Raw genomic sequence first — 20087 nt, forward strand, 5'->3', positions numbered from 1 at the left:
TCCCCTCATTGGTATTCTAGAAGAGTCCACCCCGCCACCACGCTGGCCTGCTGTCTGTCTGCGGGGCTTCGGCTACCGGTGCATGGTGGCCAAAGACACACGCCTTTACACACTCACACGCACACACAAAGGGGGGGGGGGGGGGTTGCACACACAGACACCAAAGCTCAGAGGAACATACTTAAACAGAATCTCAACCACCAACACATAAGTGCACTGACACAAATACACACCAAACAAGTAAAAACAGCCACACCTGCTCAGAAACACACACACACATAGATAGATGCTCACAATATCACAACAGGAAGGAAAAATAACTAAAGACAAACACATATGGCCACCCAGATAGGAAGACAAAAACAGACTCTTTTCTAATACCTACCTGAATATAACCTGACTGCCCTGGCTTGCAACAGTACCTTTTTAATGGGTGAACCACTAAGGCCAAACCATATTTTTTATATATTCATACAGAGCATTTTTTTCCTGTATGCAAATGCAGACACACACACACACACACACATACACGTCTATGTTACTAAGAGGGACTATCACTCTACACTGACCAAGAGGGGACCAGTGTTTCTGGTCATTTTTAAGAAACAAAAATTACATACAAAATTTTCATTTGAGGTCTTTTTTCATAATATAACTGAAAAAATGCATTTTTAATTTTTTTTTAAAAACATGCCAAGTGGGGACCTGAGTGACGTCTACCTATCCAACAGAGACCTCCATAGACTGTGTGTGGAAACACAAGGGCAATTGTACCAAGTCTTTCTTTACAATCTAACTGTATTTAAATGCAACTCTAAACTTTGAAACATTCACACTATATCTCCATTGAAGAAATATTCTAATAGAAATCCAAAATGTTTAATAAATTAGTATGACATGCAGATATTTTCGGGGCTTGAGACTAATACAAATACACTTCTCAATATATGAATGCAATCACACAGATAATAAGACAAAACAAGCAAGACACTATAGTTAATTTGAGGATAGCAAAAATAAAGTAAAATAAAGAGCTCTTTAAGATAACAATTGCATGTCAATACTTCTGACAGTAAAGAGTGCATGTGTTAGATAAAATGAGTTTGGTCCCCAGTTTAGATGGTGACGTGTGACGCCTGTTAGACTGAATCACCTCTTCTTACATCACAGACACATTAACATTATATGTTAAGTTAAAAAACAACATTATATGTTAACTTAAGAAACAATATTATATGTTAAACTTAAGAAACAATATTATATGTTAACTTAAGAAACTACATTATATGTTAACTTAAAAAAACCAATATTATATGTTAACTTAAGAAACAACATTATATGTTAACTTAAACAATATTTATGTTAACTTGCTGCATTGAAAAATTTCAGTTGAGTTCAGTAAAACACCTTTTAAACCAGGCTACTTTAGCTGTTTAACACTGACATTTTTTCAGGAGGCTCCATTGTTTTATGGTATTATCAAAAAAAAAAATAAAAAAAATAAATGTAATTTGTTAAATGTAAAGGCAACCAAACAGATCACGTCATACTTCACCATCTAACTGGGGACCGGTTTGATCTTGGAGGCCAATTTATTTATTTTTTTTTGATAGATGGATGGATGGATAGAACAGATAGATGGAATAGTGCTAATGTTGATCTGAACACTTAGGTCCCCTGTTAAATGGTAAACTGCGACATCTCTTTGGTTGCTTTGACATTTCTTGCCAATTTCATGTTAACTTTGAAAATATTCAATTGGCTAAATTTCTAAATCAATGTTACAATCAACATATATTGTAACATTATATTATCATCCTTGCCATAGCATTCAGAGATGGTGAGAATGTGAAATATTGTTAAATGTAAGGTCAGCCGATCAGGCGTCACACTTCACCATCTAACAGGGGACCAGTGTGCTTTTTTTTTTTTTTAATGCAACAATCAATATATAATTTTGAAAAAACTGACATATTATAACCAAAAATTCCTCATAAAGTAGACTACCAGTAAATTTGATAAAAATTATTCTGCCAATAGACCTGACCATTTTTTGCTTAAGTGCTATCTGATATTATCAAGATGAATTTGTTCTGACAGGTTAACTCTGAGTTCTTGTCATCTTTTATTACCATTATCTAAACTATAGCAAATAAACTGTGAGAATGTGTGAAATGTTCAGGGTGTCTGAATAAATGTAGTTTTTACTGTATACATACACAATATACATATATGTACTTATAATACTGACACATTGAGAAGTGTCATTATAGTTAGTTTGTTAGTACTTAGTTTCTTTATTTTTCAAATAATAATAATAGTAATAAAAAATAGTAATATAATTAGAGTCAGCCAGCTGTCAACAGTTCAAGGGCAGAGGTAATGCCTCTTATAATTAACTATATATATATATAATTATTATTATTTTTTTTACATTTATTTGACATTTTCTTGGCTTAACCCCAAAACACTTCTCAACGTATGAATGCAATCAAAACCCATTCCTGAGAAGGTCCTATCAGTGATGATAATCTATCTACAGATAGATAGATAGATAGATAGATAGATAGATAGATAGATAGATGGATGGGATGGATGGATGGATGGATGGATGGATGGATGGATGGATGGATGGATGGATGGATGGATGGATGGATGGATGATGGATGGATGGATGGATGGATGGATGGATGGATGGATGGATGGATGGATGATGGATGGATGGATGGATGGATGGATGGATGGATGGATGGATGGATGGATGGATGGATGGATGGATGGATGGATGGATGGATGGATGGATGGATGGATGGATGATGGATGGATGGATGGATGGATGGATGGATGGATGGATGATGGATGGATGGATGGATGGATGGATGGATGGATGGATGGATGGATGGATGGATGGATAGAAACAGATAGATGGAATAGTGCTAATGTTGATCTGAACACTTAGGTCCCCTGTTAAATGGTAAACTGCGACATCTCTTTGGTTGCTTTGACATTTCTTGCCAATTTCATGTTAACTTTGAAAATATTCACTTGGCTAAATTTCTAAATCAATGTTACAATCAACATATATTGTAACATTATATTATCATCCTTGCCATAGCATTCAGAGATGGTGAGAATATGTAATATTGTTAAATGTAAGGTCAGCCGATCAGGCGTCACACTTCACCATCTAACAGGGGACCTGTGTGCTTTTTTTATTTATTTACTGCATTAAAATCTTCAGTTGGCTCCAGTAAATTAAATGAACTGAATGTCTTTTAACATTTGCACATTTGAGTTTGAGTTTTGACCTCCATGTGTATTAGTGTCAGGTGTTGTATGGACAGCTACAATAAAATACTTTAAGCATTGGCACTTTAGTCATTTAACACACTAACATTTCTCAGAGCAGCACTTGATTTAGGGGCTCCATTTTTATTATCAACATTGCCATTACATTCAGAAATAGGCAGAATATTCTAAACATTCATGTGAAATTTAATTGTTAAATGTAAAGGCAAGAAAACAGATAACCATTTGGATCTTTGGAGGTAATACATACATACATATATATACATACATATACATATACATATACATATATATATATATATATATATATATATATATATATATATATATATATATATATATATATATAATATATATATATATATATATATATATATGCAGACTTCCTGCATTGAAAAGGATATTGTGAAAAAACAAAACAGCATTTTGAATGAAATCAAGTAAAACTTTATTCTCATAATCTCTCTAAAAATAGCTCTCAGGGTTTATGGGCTCAGTACTGTTGACCCAAACTTCTCTTAACTGAAATTATTCTGTTGAGCACAAAGTATTTAACTGTTTTCCAGTCTCTTCCATTATCCTTTAGAATCCTGTTTGCATTTATGCATCTTTCACAGTCCACTTTTCCAGGAGCCTTCATTTCCTCAAAGTAGATCTTGAAACAGTGTTCTATGAGTTTCCTCTCTGTTTCTGACCAGGGCTTTCTGGCTCTTGCTATTTAACAAAATTAAAAGATAAAAAATATATATAGTGAATAAATATATGAATGAATGAAAAAAATGTAATGTCAGTAATACATACTTTACAAAGTTGAAAACATGAAAAGACAATGATCTTCAGCTCTTCAGTATTGTTTATGGTGAATGGAACATACCATTTTGATTTAATGGCACTAGTGATTTACTGATGTGTCCAAGACTGAAGTCTGAAGTCTTTTCTGAGCCGGCTGCCCTTATTTCAGAAAGATCATCATTTGTGTCACTATTTCCTGAAACCACATGGATATTGCTGTAGCTGTTTGTGGTTGATATTTGATAAGACCAGTGATCAAAACCTGTAAATTCACACCAGTATTTATATCTAATCATTTGAATGCTTATTGTAAACTCTACAATAAGTCTTTGCACATAGTTTTGACTTCCTGAAGGCATTCCTCAATAGTAGGACGCTCTTCCACTGATTTGCTCAGCATTCTGCTTAAGATAGTCTTTCATCCCATTGAAGACTGAAGTTACTCGTTCTGACATGTAGAGACAGACCAAGTGGATCCTGGGTGTAGGGTGTAGTTGTCTGATCAGGGTGTTGTCCATCCGTCTGTAATGGACCAAGCATCCTGCTACCTGTAATATAGAAGATTCATTTATATCAATCTCTAGTAATGGCCACCTGACTAAGCTGTACAGAATTAATAATGATATTGTTATGAACGCTGAAAGTGACATGCAGAACATTTCAACAAGTGCTCTTTTTTGTAAAACTGATTTTAATTCATGCTTTAATTAATTATTTTAATCATATTTGTTACAGACTAAAATTTTATTATTGCATACATTAAACTTTTTGACTTGCATCCCCTTTTATACTCAAACCCAGACCCAAATTAAAAGAAGTAATTCATGTAATAACACACTAGTAATTCATGATTAACCTAACATTTTAAGGATCCAGAATTGTGCATTAGTTAAGAATAAACAAACCAGTAATTAATTATTAACTTTTTCACAATTATTGAGTGGCACTTACTAAGTGATATTCAAGTTTATTGACCAGAATAAGCCAATAATTAATGATTAACTAATGCATTATTCTGAATTACCAATGCATTATTGCCTTAAAATAAAGTGTTTTTTGTTAAGTGTAAAGTTTCACTTTACAATAAGTCAGGTCAAGTCAATTTCTATTTATAGAGCACAACATTAACACAACCATCATTGATCCAACGTGCTTTACAAGAAAAGGTTACTTTAAAAGCAACAGAGATCAAAAATTAAAATAAAAAATATGTATATATACACATTTAAAAAAATAAAAACATACATCAAAAGAACCGTACACCGCATCACTCAAATGCAAGGGTGTAAAAATGAGTCTTTAAGTTTGATTTAAAAACACTGAGCGATGGACAGGACACATTAACTAACAATGAGAAATACATTTGTTTAAATATTTAAGCTTTGTTAACATTAAAAAAAATACAACTGTTTATTTTTTGTTAATGTTAGCTCAACTACATTAAATAATATTTATTAATACATTATTAAAATCAAACATTGTATTTGTTAATGATGAAAGTAATGTTTACTAACATTAATAAACACTTTAAAAGTGATTTTCATGTTAACTAGTGTTAACCAATGACATCTTATGGGAAAGTGCTACTATTTTATGAAATATAGTAAAGACCATACCAGTGCGGATTGTTTTTTCTTCACTTTGATCAATAATCTCTATTGTGTTGTAGTGCTATCTGCTCTGTTCACGCTCTCTCTCTCCACAAACATCACACCTCTCACAGGATCAACACCTAACCAGTGAGTCTGGGATCAGGAAGACTGGTTTAATGTTTTTAAAAGAAGACTTTTCTGCTAATCAAGGCTGCATTTACCTGATCAGAAATATTGTAAAATGAATTTAAAATTGTGAAATAGTATTACAATTTGAAATAACTGTTTTCTTATCGAATGTTCTTTAAACTGTAATGTATTTCTGTGTAGTGCAGCTGTATTTTCAGCATCATTACTCCACTCTTCACTTTCAAATGATCTTCAGAAATCATTTGAATTAGCTGAATTGATGTTCTTTTATGATCAATTATTATTGGTTCTCAATCATTAATAAGGATTCTTATATTATCAGTGTTGAAAGCATCTTTTCCTGCTTCATAGTTTTGTGGAAACTGTGATATATAGTACTTTTTAGGATTACTTAATGAAAAAAAAAGTTCAAAATTACAGCATTTATTTAAAATAAACTGAATAGACCTATATAGAGATATCTATAGATATATTGTCTATATATACAGTATACGTATAGAGAGAGAGAGAGAGAGAGAGAGAGAGAGAGAGAGAGAACTGTTACTTTAAACTGTGATAATATATCACTATTATATAGTTTTCACTGTACTTTTTATTATTGAATAAATGAAGACTTGGTGAGCAGAATATTCTTTTAAAGACATTTAAAAAATCGTACTGATCCCAAACTGATTTAACATTGTTTGTAACAAGTTTGCCAGGTTAATTCCATTATTTTACATTAAAACTCAAAGGAAGTTTGACTACTACAAATAAATAACAATTCATGAAATAACTCTGAAATATGAGCTAAAGTTATTGAAATAGAAATGTACAAACCTGTCTCCATGGGCAGTCAGGATCTCCGCAGTCGAACATCATTTCTTCTCCTTTAGTGATGTTTGTGGTCACAAATGCACACAAATGTGCTCTTTTCTGTTCATCAACAATCTGTTGGTCACAAACACATACACACACACATATTAGCTTTAGAGAATACATACATTTATGATACAAGTTTAATATGTGTCCCAGTTGTTTTCGAGTTCCAATGATTATCAATATTTTATATTTTATCAATTATGATTATCAGTACATTACAATCTTTATAACAGTGCATCAAAATTAAAATACACTAAATATTCAAGCCACTGATCATCTATAATTTCTGTTTCTGTATTTTTTCACACTGCACACTATGAACTAGTAATAACATTGCACAGTACACTTCTTGAAATTCAAAAGCTACTATGCCAAGTATTTAATTAATATTTGCAGTCATACACTATTGGAGACAGAGTCTTAATTGATATCTTACCTTTCTCTTGACTCTTGACTGAAATGTGTCTTTATCTTTCCCAGATGCGATGAATTTCAAAGCTTCCTTTTCAGTACAGACTCTTCTGGGTCTCATTTTCCTGTGAAATATTCAAGATCTTTTTAGGGTACACTGCATTTGCCAAAATGAAAAACAATATTTAGAAACAACCACAAAAAAATCTATCAACAAATGAACAAATATATACAGTAAATAGAGATTAAACAGCACTAACATTTACTAAGAGACTACATGCAAATTTTAACAGTCTGTATGCATTTTTGGCAGACATTTATTTTTTAAGGCTACCATTTACATGTTATCAGAATCTAAATTCAGAATATATAACTTACCTTTTCAGTGTTGAATGGAAAAAAGAGATGAGAAATGGCCTTAGTAGGCTTTGTTGTATGTGGTCCCTTGTAGGCAATGTAGGAATCTCAAAAAGCAGTTTGTCCTTTAAGGTTTTGGAATTTTATTTCACAAAAAACTAAAAAATTCAATGTAGATTCTGTCAGGAAAACAGTATATATACAACCCAACCCAGCTATCTGGAGCGTGATTGGATGAGACTCAGTTAGCCCGGATACTGTTGGTACTGTTGCGTTGAAGGGCCAGGTGATAATGCTCAGGAATGTGGAGACATTAGTGTTATTAGCATATGAAGAGAGCACAATCAGTTTTCCAGACGCTGCTGGGGGAATTGGGGGATGTGGGGATTCTTTAAAACAAGTCACTTTGACTGGGATTGGTTTGCTTTTAGATTATGTAGCTTGAAAAATAATCAGGGAATTTTTATTTTTTTTTACACTCAAGGGCATTTAGTGCTAGAAAGATTATAAAAGTATTAAAAACTATTCGTGTTGTATTCAAAGTCTTCTGAAGCCATACAATAAGTTTATGTGAAAAGTTTCAACATTGAGGTATTAATTGCTGAAAATAATTCCACTCCATAAACACAGTCATCATAAAATACAGCTGAATTGAGTTTGAAATAAAAGACAACAAAACTGTCGTAATAAATGTCCCTGTCCACAGCGTTTGTCTGTTGATGCAAAGGTATCTTAATGAAACCAGTGAAATACCCTGCACATGGAAAAACTGCACTAAACGGACAAACTAAAAAATTACACCAAGGGCTCCTGACCAAGAGTCAAGGATTGAGAAAGTGTAAAAGACGGTCCCCAATGAGATTGTGAATTGTGACGCCTGTTTGGTTGCCTTTACATTTATCAATATTTCATATTCTGTTTATCTATGAAACAACAATGTTGATAATAACACTAAAACAGCCATTCTTTCCATCAGAAATAGTTAAACCTAAGTAAAAACATAAGACATAGAGTGACTCGTCAGGTCGAGATGCAATGCATAAGAGAATGGCCAGCACGCTGATGACTGGTCATACAGAAGCTGATCATACAGATGACCGGCCATACAGACCGCATCATACAGACAGTGATCACATCCTGATGTAACCCATCGCTCTCCAGCTGGAGGAAGTGCTGCTTTATAATCACAGAACATTCACTCACTATTAAAATGATTCTGGCTGCTAGAAAGGAGAACATATCCTACAACATGAGTAAGTTCTACATTTTCTAATCACTTATTCTACAAATGTTGCAACTATGTTTAAACATGTTTAACAAAACAATTTTTCCTTTTTTTCTTTTAAGAAAAGTCAAGTCAACAGTTCACATTGTTCACTCTAAACAAGAATATCACTTCATCAGAAAGTTCAGTCCTCAAGAAAAGGTATGTTGCTACTCGATATATTTTGAGTATAAAATGTTCTGAATACAAAAATATATACTCCCAAAAATGGAATTGCCACAATCAACAAGAATCATAAAGGTCAATCTCATTTCAAGACAAGTAAACCTCTTAGTGTTAGTGTGTATTCATCTGAATATCTTTCAGTTTCAGGGATCAGCTTTAACGTTTAAACCTGTGAGTTTTGGCTGTCCATGTTAAAGACTGGAAATGTAACTATAAAATAAACATCCTATAAATACATTATGGAACCTCCAAAGATTTGAGTCATAATTAATAATTTGTATTGTATATTTTCTATCAGCTGCATGCAGAATCTGGATTGTTGGGACTGTTACATTGGACGTGGTGGAAAGCAAGCAAGGGAAACCATGGGCACCAATCTCAGTGTGTCCTCCCAGGTCCAGTGTTTGGGGTGACCTCCTTCCTTTCTTCCAACAGTGTCTTAAAGAAAGAACTGAACAAATGAAGATTATGCTTTCTTCAATCGACCTGAGGCACCACTGGAGGAAAGGTGGACGAAGTCAGGAAGTTTGTGAACAATGTGATGGCCAAGTTTGTTCTCTGTTTTAATGGAGCATTGTCCATCATCCACACATAGTGTTTGACAAACCTGAGCTATATTTAAATGATGAGGTTCATTTAAGCCCTAATGGAAATTATATATATATATATATATATATATATATATATATATATATATATATATATATATATATTTACTGATATTATCCAGTGTTTGAGAGACCACAGACCATAAGCCTGATGCTGGACTGGTGCATGTTATGGGAAAGAAGGTCTCCTGTATTTTTAAAAAGTACCCAGCAGTGTTCAACAAATGCCTGACTTAATAAAAGTATTCCCCGGACTTACTGCTATGATCTTATTTTATTTATCTAGCATTTAAAAATAAAATAATATACAATGCCTAAAATATAAACAGCTTCTTTGCAAAAATGTTGAGTTTCAACCTAAATTTAATAATAATAAATTAATATCTGGTATAATTAAATACTATTTGTATCATTTCATTTATAAAATACACTTAAATAGACCTGCTTTCTTTTCTGGGCTTTGCTTGTATGTCCAAATACCTGCTCGCAGTGAGAGGCCAGGTGATAATGTGGAGGCATTAGTGTTATTAGCATATGAAGAGAGGAGACCATCAGTTTACCAGACGCTGCTGGGGGAACTGGGGGTGTGGGGATTCTTTAAAACAAGTCACTTTGACTGGGATTGGTTTGCTTTTAGATTATGTAGCTTGAAAAATAATCAGATTTTATTTTACTTTTTTATAATGCACTAGCCAGGAAAGACCATCATACACATTGTAGATACTGATATATATATATATATATATATATATATATATATATATATATATATATATATATATATATATATATATATATATATATATATATATATATATATATGATTCAATGTTTAGGTCTCCATTTTGTTCACTACTGCATGGTAATTTCTACACAGACTAAACTGAACATGCTAAACTTACACAGCAACAGGTCTGAACCTGAACTGTACTACTAACGTGAAAAGATTAAGAACACCGCATTTAAAGTCTTTTAAATCATTGATGCAACTTATAAAAATTACATTTTCTGAATGAGGAATTGTTTTATTTTTTTGTGTGGCTTAACGTCGGGTTTTGAGTAGACTTTTCTATTGAAATTATTAATTTTAAGTTTACTCCGTGACGTCACGTTGTTCTAATCGACGTTCAGAAGAATCCATTCAACACGGCGGATAATCACAAGCGACTGGAGCAAACTTATGGAACAACTTGTAAGTACATCAAAACAATTGTGAAAATGTCTTATTGAATATCACGATAAAGGGATGTTTTTATTTTTGGGAAATGCTGTTTTTACAGAGCGCCCAAGTGCTTTTGAATGTGCATTGATTTGGATTCTATTTCAGCATCACTGCTTACAGTATGATGTTAACGTCAAAGAAGGACACTAATCTTAACTTTAGCTGGCATTTCATCACTAAATGATTTGAATGTCACTGGTGTTAACGGTGATGTTTAGGACTGCGTTTCTCAAAAGCATTATGAGCAAGTCGATTGTTGAGACCATTTGGTGTCAAATGTTTCTACGCTCATCCTAGCCATACAGTGCTTTTTTTGGGGAAATGCCCTGATAAACGTGTGTTTGTTTGTTTTTTGGTCTGTTTTTAAACAACTAGCTTCTAAGAGTACTAATCCAAAATTAGGTTTAAGCTTATACACAGACATGAATATTGTAATATATTAAAATTACAAAAGAAATGTACAAACTTGTAGTAAACCTTTACAAATCTTTCTTAAACTGCAGGCTGAGCTGGATGCTGAATATAACAGAGTGAGCCTCAACACTTCAGGTACTGTAACTTCAAGTTGTGTGAAGTGTCCGAACATAACAGGACACAGACTTGGCTTTCTCTTTTCCAATGTCGGTTAAACACTTTACGTTTTTGTGGTTTTCTAGGTTTCACCATATCAGAGACCTGCAGGATTTCACAGACATTCATGACAGTCTAAACGTCTGATCTTCATGTGAGGGCAAATCACAAACACTAACTGCCTCCATCACCGTTCTTTTTATTATTATAGTTTTTTTTTACATGATGTCAACATTAAGGAGCCCTTCATGCTTTCCCAGTGTACATGTGTGAGAATAAATGTTCTTTAGGATATGAAATGTAAGAATTAAGTGCCATAATAGATCTGAAATAAGAGTGGTGGAATTATGACGTTAGAGCTGCGGGTTGCTTTGAGATTTTCATGTTTTTTTTAATGGAGTTTTTCAATTTAGGAATAAAATAGTGCCTGTGGTAAACATAACTTGACGATGCTTCTATTTATTTTCTACAGTGTAAACTGCACACACTCACAGCCTAAAACTTTCTTATTTAAATTAAAATTAAATTAAAAATTAAATTTATGCATTTAGCAGACGCTTTTATCCAAAGCGACTTACAGTGCATTCAGGCTATCAATTTTTACCTATCATGTGTTCCCGGGGAATCAAACCCCCAAACTTGCGCTTGCTTGCTTATTTTTATTATTTTTTGCTTATTTAGCTATTTATTAAAAAAAAATTTTTTCAAAAATGAACATAACTGCTTCAATATTTGTGTCTGATGTTGTCTACACTGGATGTGACACGATCTCCATCAGTGAAATGATGCTCGTTCTGTTTATGATCAAATTTACTGACACTACGTTCAGATGATGTGACACTGTAGTGTGATGTCATCAAGTCTAGACACACTTTTAGCTCAGCGGGGCACGGCACAACTCTCACGTTCGGTGTAGACATGGTTAGACAGTGTCTGCTCTATTACAAATAATTTATATTTAAATCAATCAATAAATAACCTAAACCTGTGGCATTACAAGATGGAAAATATAGCCTAGAAAATATATTTCCGCTTGCTCTGTCCTCTGTCCATGACACAGTTTCACTGTGGAGCTGCAGTTTAATCTGAACAGCTGAGATGCATGATGGTTAGATGCATGATGGGCTAGTATAAAAAACAATAAGGTCTTTCCAGCTTTAAGGTAATTCTGCCATATATATATATATATATATATATATATATATATATATATATATATATATATATATATATATATATATATATAATCTTGTCTCAGTTTTAAATTTGACTGTTAAATTATAAAGAATGACATTTTAACTGCTTTCGAACTACTTCTTTGTCATCTGAATATTGATTTTAAGTAGGGGGAAAATCAATTAAAATTGTAAATTAGTTTTTGTTTGTTTGTTTTTTAAGCCATATCGCCCAGCTCTAGAACGATCCCATGGTGAATTACTCTCCTGGGTTCTGATGTTAAAGTTCCCCCCACTCTGTTGGCATTACATATTAATGTCTACTTTAGTCTCTGACGATAAAGTTTTCCTCTCTGTGCTTATTCCAGGATGAATTGAGCGAGACATCACTGACACAAGCCCCTCTCCTGCTGATTGTGTTATCATGGACAATGAAATGTCCTGCAAGCACTGCAGTTGTGATGAGATGATCTTCCAGTGTTTGACATTCAGAAATACACAGATCGTGCGGTTTAAAAAAGGCTGAATATTTTTTTGAGTTTTTGATTCTTTTTTAAGTTAGTATTTGTAATTTATAAAGTACCAAAATAATTGCTAAATGGAAAACATTATGTATGATAAACAGTTTTAAGTACACTGCACTTAAACATTAAGCAAAAAGAAAGCTTTTTAGCTTGACTTGACTAAATTAATTCATGTAATTATTATAATGTATAAGTAAATAAAAAAAAATAGAGTTGCTTAATTATTCTTTTTTTTTTTTTTAGATAATTGGTGTCCACAAAAAAATTGAGTATTTAGAACTTATGAGTTTTTAGAGTGTAGAAGTGATGTGACTATACTAAAGCACACTGGTCCCCTGTTAGATGGTCAAGTGTGATGCTGGTTGACCTTACATTTAGCATTCTCACTATCTGTGCATGCAACGCCAATGTTGATCATAACACTAAAATACCAGTTTAACAAACACTGTAAAAAGATTTTAGGGTAAAAAAAAATATCCATATTAATACTACTAGTGAACAATCAAAAGTAATTTAAGTAATTTTTAGTAATATAAGTAATATACTAATATACATAATAGTCAAAATTGTGTATAAAGACAGATAATATGTGTAACTCATATGTCATTATTACATTCAGAAATAATGTAAAAAAATGGCTTAATAGAATTAAACTTAGTAGGCTTCTCATGGCAAAATCAGCCAAATAGACATCACAATTCACCATCTAACTGGGGACCAAAGTCATTCTAACAGAATCTCTTGTGTGTCTATTTCCACACTGCTTAAACTCTCAAGCGTTCTCAACCGGTCACATATTGACAGAAAACACTGTTTCTCCACATGCAGGCGCTCCATGGCTTTGAATGAGAAACCTTTAGCATCAATATGCAGAATCTATGGGCAAATGTTATTTCCTGATGAAATAATATATTGGGGTACACATACTCATGGACATTTAGTGCAAGAAAGATTATAAAAGTATTAAAAACTATTTGTGTTGTATTCAAAGTCTTCTGAAGTCATACAATAAGTTTATGTGAAAAGTTTCAACATTGAGGTATTAATTGCTGAAAAAAATTCCACTCCATAAACACCGTCATCATAAAATACAGCTGAATTTGAGTTTGAAATAAAAGACAACAAAACTGACGTAATAAATGTCCCTGTCCACAGCGTTTGTCTGTTGATGCAAAGGTATCTTAATGAAACCAGTGAAATACCCTGCACATGGACAAACTGCACTAAATGGACAAACAAAAAATTTACGCCAAGGGTTAACTGTAAACTGACATTAAGAACTTTTACTTACAAACTGTTGTTAAAATTAAATTTAAGATTTTAAGATGAAATGTAAGATTTTTTTACAGCATCTGCTGAATAGTTAGTAAAATATGCTACTCATGTCAAACAAAATTGTTTTTGACAGAAAAAAAGTTGTTTCATTAAACTCGAAATAATGTAAAATTTGCGTATTAAACGAATAAAAACTATAAACACCGTAGTCCACGATAAACCCTTTAAATTTAACAGTATTCGTCAGTAATAGAATTGTTGAGTTTTAAGCTCCAGAATCTTTATAGTGCGTTTATTATTCGAGAAAGGGCAAACCAGTCAGACATGTATCGCACATCACCATCTAACTGGGGACCAAATTCATTTTATCTAACAAATGCACTCTTTACTATTAAACATACTGACCTGCAATTGTTACCTTAAAGAGCTCTTTCTGCTGGTTTTTACCCATACAATGTCAAAAGTTTTGTTGGTGAAATCTGAAGTGTAAATTTGGTTCAATGATGTTCAATAATTTTTTTCACTTGAACAAAATCAGTTCATTTCAATGTTTCCATGTTTAGGTCACCATTTTGTTCACTACTGCATGGTCATTTCTACACAGACTAAACTGTACATACTAAACTTACACAGCAACAGGTCTGTGCATATAATAGTGTTTTCTCTAGACTAAAGCACACTGGTCCCCTGTTAGATGGTGAAGTGTGACGCCTGATCGGCTGACCTTACATTTAACAATAATTCATATTCTCACCATCTCTGAATGCTATGGCAAGGATGATAATATAATGTTACAATATATGTTGATTGTAACATTGATTTAGAAATTTAGCCAATTGAATATTTTCAAAGTTAACATGAAATTGGCAAGAAATGTCAAAGCAACCAAAGAGATGTCGCAGTTTACCATTTAACAGGGGACCTAAGTGTTCAGATCAACATTAGCACTATTCCATCTATCTGTTCTATCTATCCATCCATCCATCCATCCATCTATCTATCTATTAAAAAAATGCACAAATTGGCCTCCAAGATCAAACCGGTCCCCAGTTAGATGGTGAAGCATGACGTGATCTGTTTGGTTGCCTTTACTATTAACAAATTACATTTATTTATTTATTTATTTCTGAATATAATGGCAATGCTGATAATACCCTACAAAAAATGGAGCCTCTGAAAAATGTCAGTTTTAAACAGCTAAAGTGGCATAGTTAAAAGGTGTTTTACTGAACTCAATTGAAATTTTTCAATGCAGCAAGCTAACATATAATGTAGTTTCTTAAGTTAACATATAATGTTCTTTCTTAAGTTAACATATAATTTTGTTTCTTAAGTTAACATATAATATTGTTTTTTAACTTAACATATAATGTTAATGTGTCTGTGATGTAAGAAGAGGTGATTCAGTCTAACAGGCGTCACACGTCACCATCTAACTGGGGACCAAACTCATTTTATCTAACACATGCACTCTTTACTGTCAGAAGTATTGACATGCAATTGTTATCTTAAAGAGCTCTTTCTGCTCTTTTTAACCCATAAATTTGTTTTGTTGATGTAAATTAAACAAATTAATAATGCTTTACTTGAGAAATTAATGTAATTATTTTTCTTCTCGCCTTTTATTGTTTGATTAGCATTAATGCCAACACTTAACTCAAGCCACAAGACAAGATTTTTACAGATAAAAAAAAAAAGGAATCTTAATGACCAACTTCTGGTCTAAAAATGTTTGACTGGAAAAATCATCTTATAATAAATATAATTTCAGTTCTACTTTCTGAGTATGAATTATCATATGCAGTAAAAACAACAATACTCAAGCTCTGTAAAAGGTTTTGTTCAACTGACTGGATTTTCTCCTGCATGATTTTATCTGAGTCTCTTTAGACATTGGAACCGTACATGAATTATGAGCTTCTAGAATTGGGATCACAATGTGTCGGTCATCACCGATGTGACGTTGAGAGTGACCGACTGAAAGTGAACTCCTTTTCACAAACTGAACATACAAATAAACACATAACAAATAACATAATAGTCGTATTAAGTAGAAACAATAAGTGCTCTCTATATATTCAAAGTTCAAATAGAGAAAGATAACAGATCTATAGACAACTACAAAACCTGTTATAGCCTACATACTAATAACAGTCTAGATATGTTATGAAGCCTAACTTGCAAGCATCAGGGGGTCACTCTCAAAATGCGGCGTATAAAAATCCCTTTTAAATACACGTACATGTTTCGATTTAATGATCGCGGGAACACTCGGCGGTGCTGAGCGTAGATTATACATTGCAAGACATTAATTTTGTCAGACACTCTACAACGAATCCTCCTTTGATGTTTCTTATCGGCCAATGAGGGTCATTTTTGTTTGTGTTGAACAGAAAAAAGTCAAATAATAAAAACAATTCCACACAGGCTAAACTGTACATACTAAACATACACGGCAACAGATCTGTGCATGTAGTGGTGATTTCTCTAGACTAAAGCACACAGGTCCCCTGTTAGATGGTGAAGTGTGACGCCTGATCAGCTGACCTTACATTTAACAATATTACATATTCTCACCATCTCTGAATGCTATGGCAAGGATGATAATACAATGTAACAATATATGTTGATTGTAACATTGATTTAGAAATTTAGCCAATTGAATATTTTCAAAGTTAACATGAAATTGGCAAGAAATGTCAAAGCAACCAAAGAGATGTCGCAGTTTACCATTTAACAGGGGACCTAAGTGTTCAGATCAACATTAGCACTATTCCATCTATCTGTTCTATCCATCCATCCATCCATCCATCCATCCATCCATCCATCCATCCATCCATCCATCCATCCATCCATCCATCCATCCATCCATCCATCCATCCATCTATCTATCTATCTATCTATCTATCTATCTATCTATCTATCTATCTGTAGATAGATTATCATCACTGATAGGACCTTCTCAGGAATGGGTTTTGATTGCATTCATACGTTGAGAAGTGTATTGGGGTTAAGCCAAGAAAATGTCAAATAAATGTAAAAAAAATAATAATAATTATATATATATATAGTTAATTATAAGAGGCATTACCTCTGCCCTTGAACTGTTGACAGCTGGCTGACTCTAATTATATTACTACTTTTTATTACTATTATTATTATTTGAAAAATAAAGAAACTAAGTACCTACAAACTAACTATAATGACACTTCTCAATGTGTCAGTATTATAAGTACATATATGTATATTGTGTATGTATACAGTAAAAACTACATTTATTCAGACACCCTGAACATTTCACACATTCTCACAGTTTATTTGCTATAGTTTAGATAATGGTAATAAAAGATGACAAGAACTCAGAGTTAACCTGTCAGAACAAATTCATCTTGATAATATCAGATAGCACTTAAGCAAAAAATGGTCAGGTCTATTGGCAGAATAATTTTTATCAAATTTACTGGTAGTCTACTTTATGAGGAATTTTTGGTTATAATATGTCAGTTTTTCAAAATTATATATTGATTGTTGCATTAAAAAAAAAAAAAGCACACTGGTCCCCTGTTAGATGGTGAAGTGTGACGCCTGATTGGCTGACCGTACATTTAACAATATTTCACATTCTCACTATCTGTGCATGCTATGGCAATGTTGATGATAACAATAAAATACCAGTTCTTGACATTCAACATACACTGTTAAAAAAATTTGGGGTAAAAAATATACAAATAATTTTTTTTTAGCATTAGAGTGAAATAATAATGCTAATAATTCAGACACTATTTTGCCTCACTGTAATGTGGTCCTCCTGGATGTTCGAGAATAGGAATGTTTTAAGAGTTTAGGAGTTTAAGACTGGTTTGTGTTCAATCTCCTCTCTGGAACAGCAGGCATTCAGACAATAGAGGAGTGTGAACGACGTGTGTGAATTTGCCCTTACAGTTCCTGCCCCGGCCTACAGGGGCGCTGCTGAGAATGAGTTTAAACACACACACACGTCCAGGTCCCCACTTGGTCAAAATTAAAAAAACTTCACCAGGGGCTTTTTCAGTTGATTTTAGCATGATTTAAGGCATGTCTAACAGGGGACCTGAAAAATGTCCCCTCTTAGCTCTGAGGTCCCCTGTTGGTGAGTGTGTAACGACACCATGGTCCCCTGTTGGATAGGTAGACAAGTACACACACACACACACACACACAAAGATTAATGTTTTGAAATGTTTTAAAAGACAGTTTTGTGCTAATACAGTGCCCCATGTGGCAGCACTGAGAATGCAATGCAAACTTGCATTATGAGTTAAAATTAAAATTAAGCTATTTATATATTTTTAATACACAACGTGCATATATATATATATATATATAAGGGGTGCGCCGATCGTTAATGCGCATCTCGTCAGTAAAGCCGGTTCTCTAATCAGCGGTAAATTCCATCAGGTGCATGATTTCACATAGAGCAGCTGTTACTACACAGAGCCGTTGTTAACTGAGAAGATGCGCAAATTAACGCTGAAAATGAACGTGGATTTGCGCAGCTTCTCAGTTAACAATGGCTCTGTGTAGTAACAGCGGCTCTATGTAAAATATATATATATATATATTCAGACACGTTGGTACCATATTGGTTATTGGACAACATTATATATTTTTTTGTTATGTATCGTAGTGGTCAATAATATATTTTAATGCATTCTCACTTTGCTATCTTATATTTTGACACTATTAATTTAAAAATGTAATTTTTGGAAAATCTCAAACTTATATTCATTTTCCATACCCCACATAATGATGTTGTAATGCCTAAATTTACTTGTAGAACTTAATATAACCGAGCATTATACACACACACACACACATATATATATATATATATATATATATATATATATATATATATATATAAAACTGTATTTTGACAAGAGCCTAGAATTTGAATATCAGTCATTTATTGGATATTAGCATAACATGAAAATAAACAGTGGCTTATCACATCAGCATTCATCTCAATCTAGAAGATCTTTCGATTCTCCATCTTAATATTGATCTTTGTACTTCATTGAACTCTTTGCATGCCAATTAATCTTCTAGCAAAGGTCCTGGCTCTCAAGGGCCATGGAAGAGGGCGTAGCATATAAAAAGACTCACGAGTTTGAGTGTGAGAAACCCATCATTTCATGCTGCTCATCCTTCTCACACAATTCTAATGATATATTAATCAAATGGAGGCGCATGCATAAGAAAGGAACACAATTAAATATGAATCCATATTCTGTGACTTAAAAAAAAGTCTCCATCTGAAGCCACAGACAGGCACTGACTTGTACGAATGCCTAACCTACACACACAGTGCTGTTTAAGCTCTCTGGGTTTTCCCCTTGAACAGATGAGAAGAGGAAAAATCCTCACTTCTTCTCTTAGTAGCACCATCACCCCAAGAAGAAAAGTTTCAGACACGTGTTATGTTTGTAAATTTGCTGAATGAGTGTGCAGCGTTTCTCGGTTTTATGCATCATTAGCAAAACATGGGTGCGGCGGCTCATCAGAATGTTAAGAGTTCTTCCCGAGACGCCGGCGTTCACATACACCGCACTCCCAAAGCATCTTTAAAGAACATGAGTATTCCGCAGCTGTACACGGCTGGGCCAAATTAATTCACTAAGCTATCAAATTAAAATTTGAGATCCGTGGTGAGAAGACACCAAGGTATACTGGGTAATCTATATTTGAATAGGAAGTGGGGCGGACTTAATTAACTCAAACGTCTTGATGGATGTTTACTATTCAGGTGTGG

Source organism: Carassius auratus, chromosome 22 (genome assembly GCF_003368295.1).
Source record: "Carassius auratus strain Wakin chromosome 22, ASM336829v1, whole genome shotgun sequence".
In the NCBI taxonomy this organism is placed as follows: domain Eukaryota; kingdom Metazoa; phylum Chordata; class Actinopteri; order Cypriniformes; family Cyprinidae; genus Carassius; species Carassius auratus.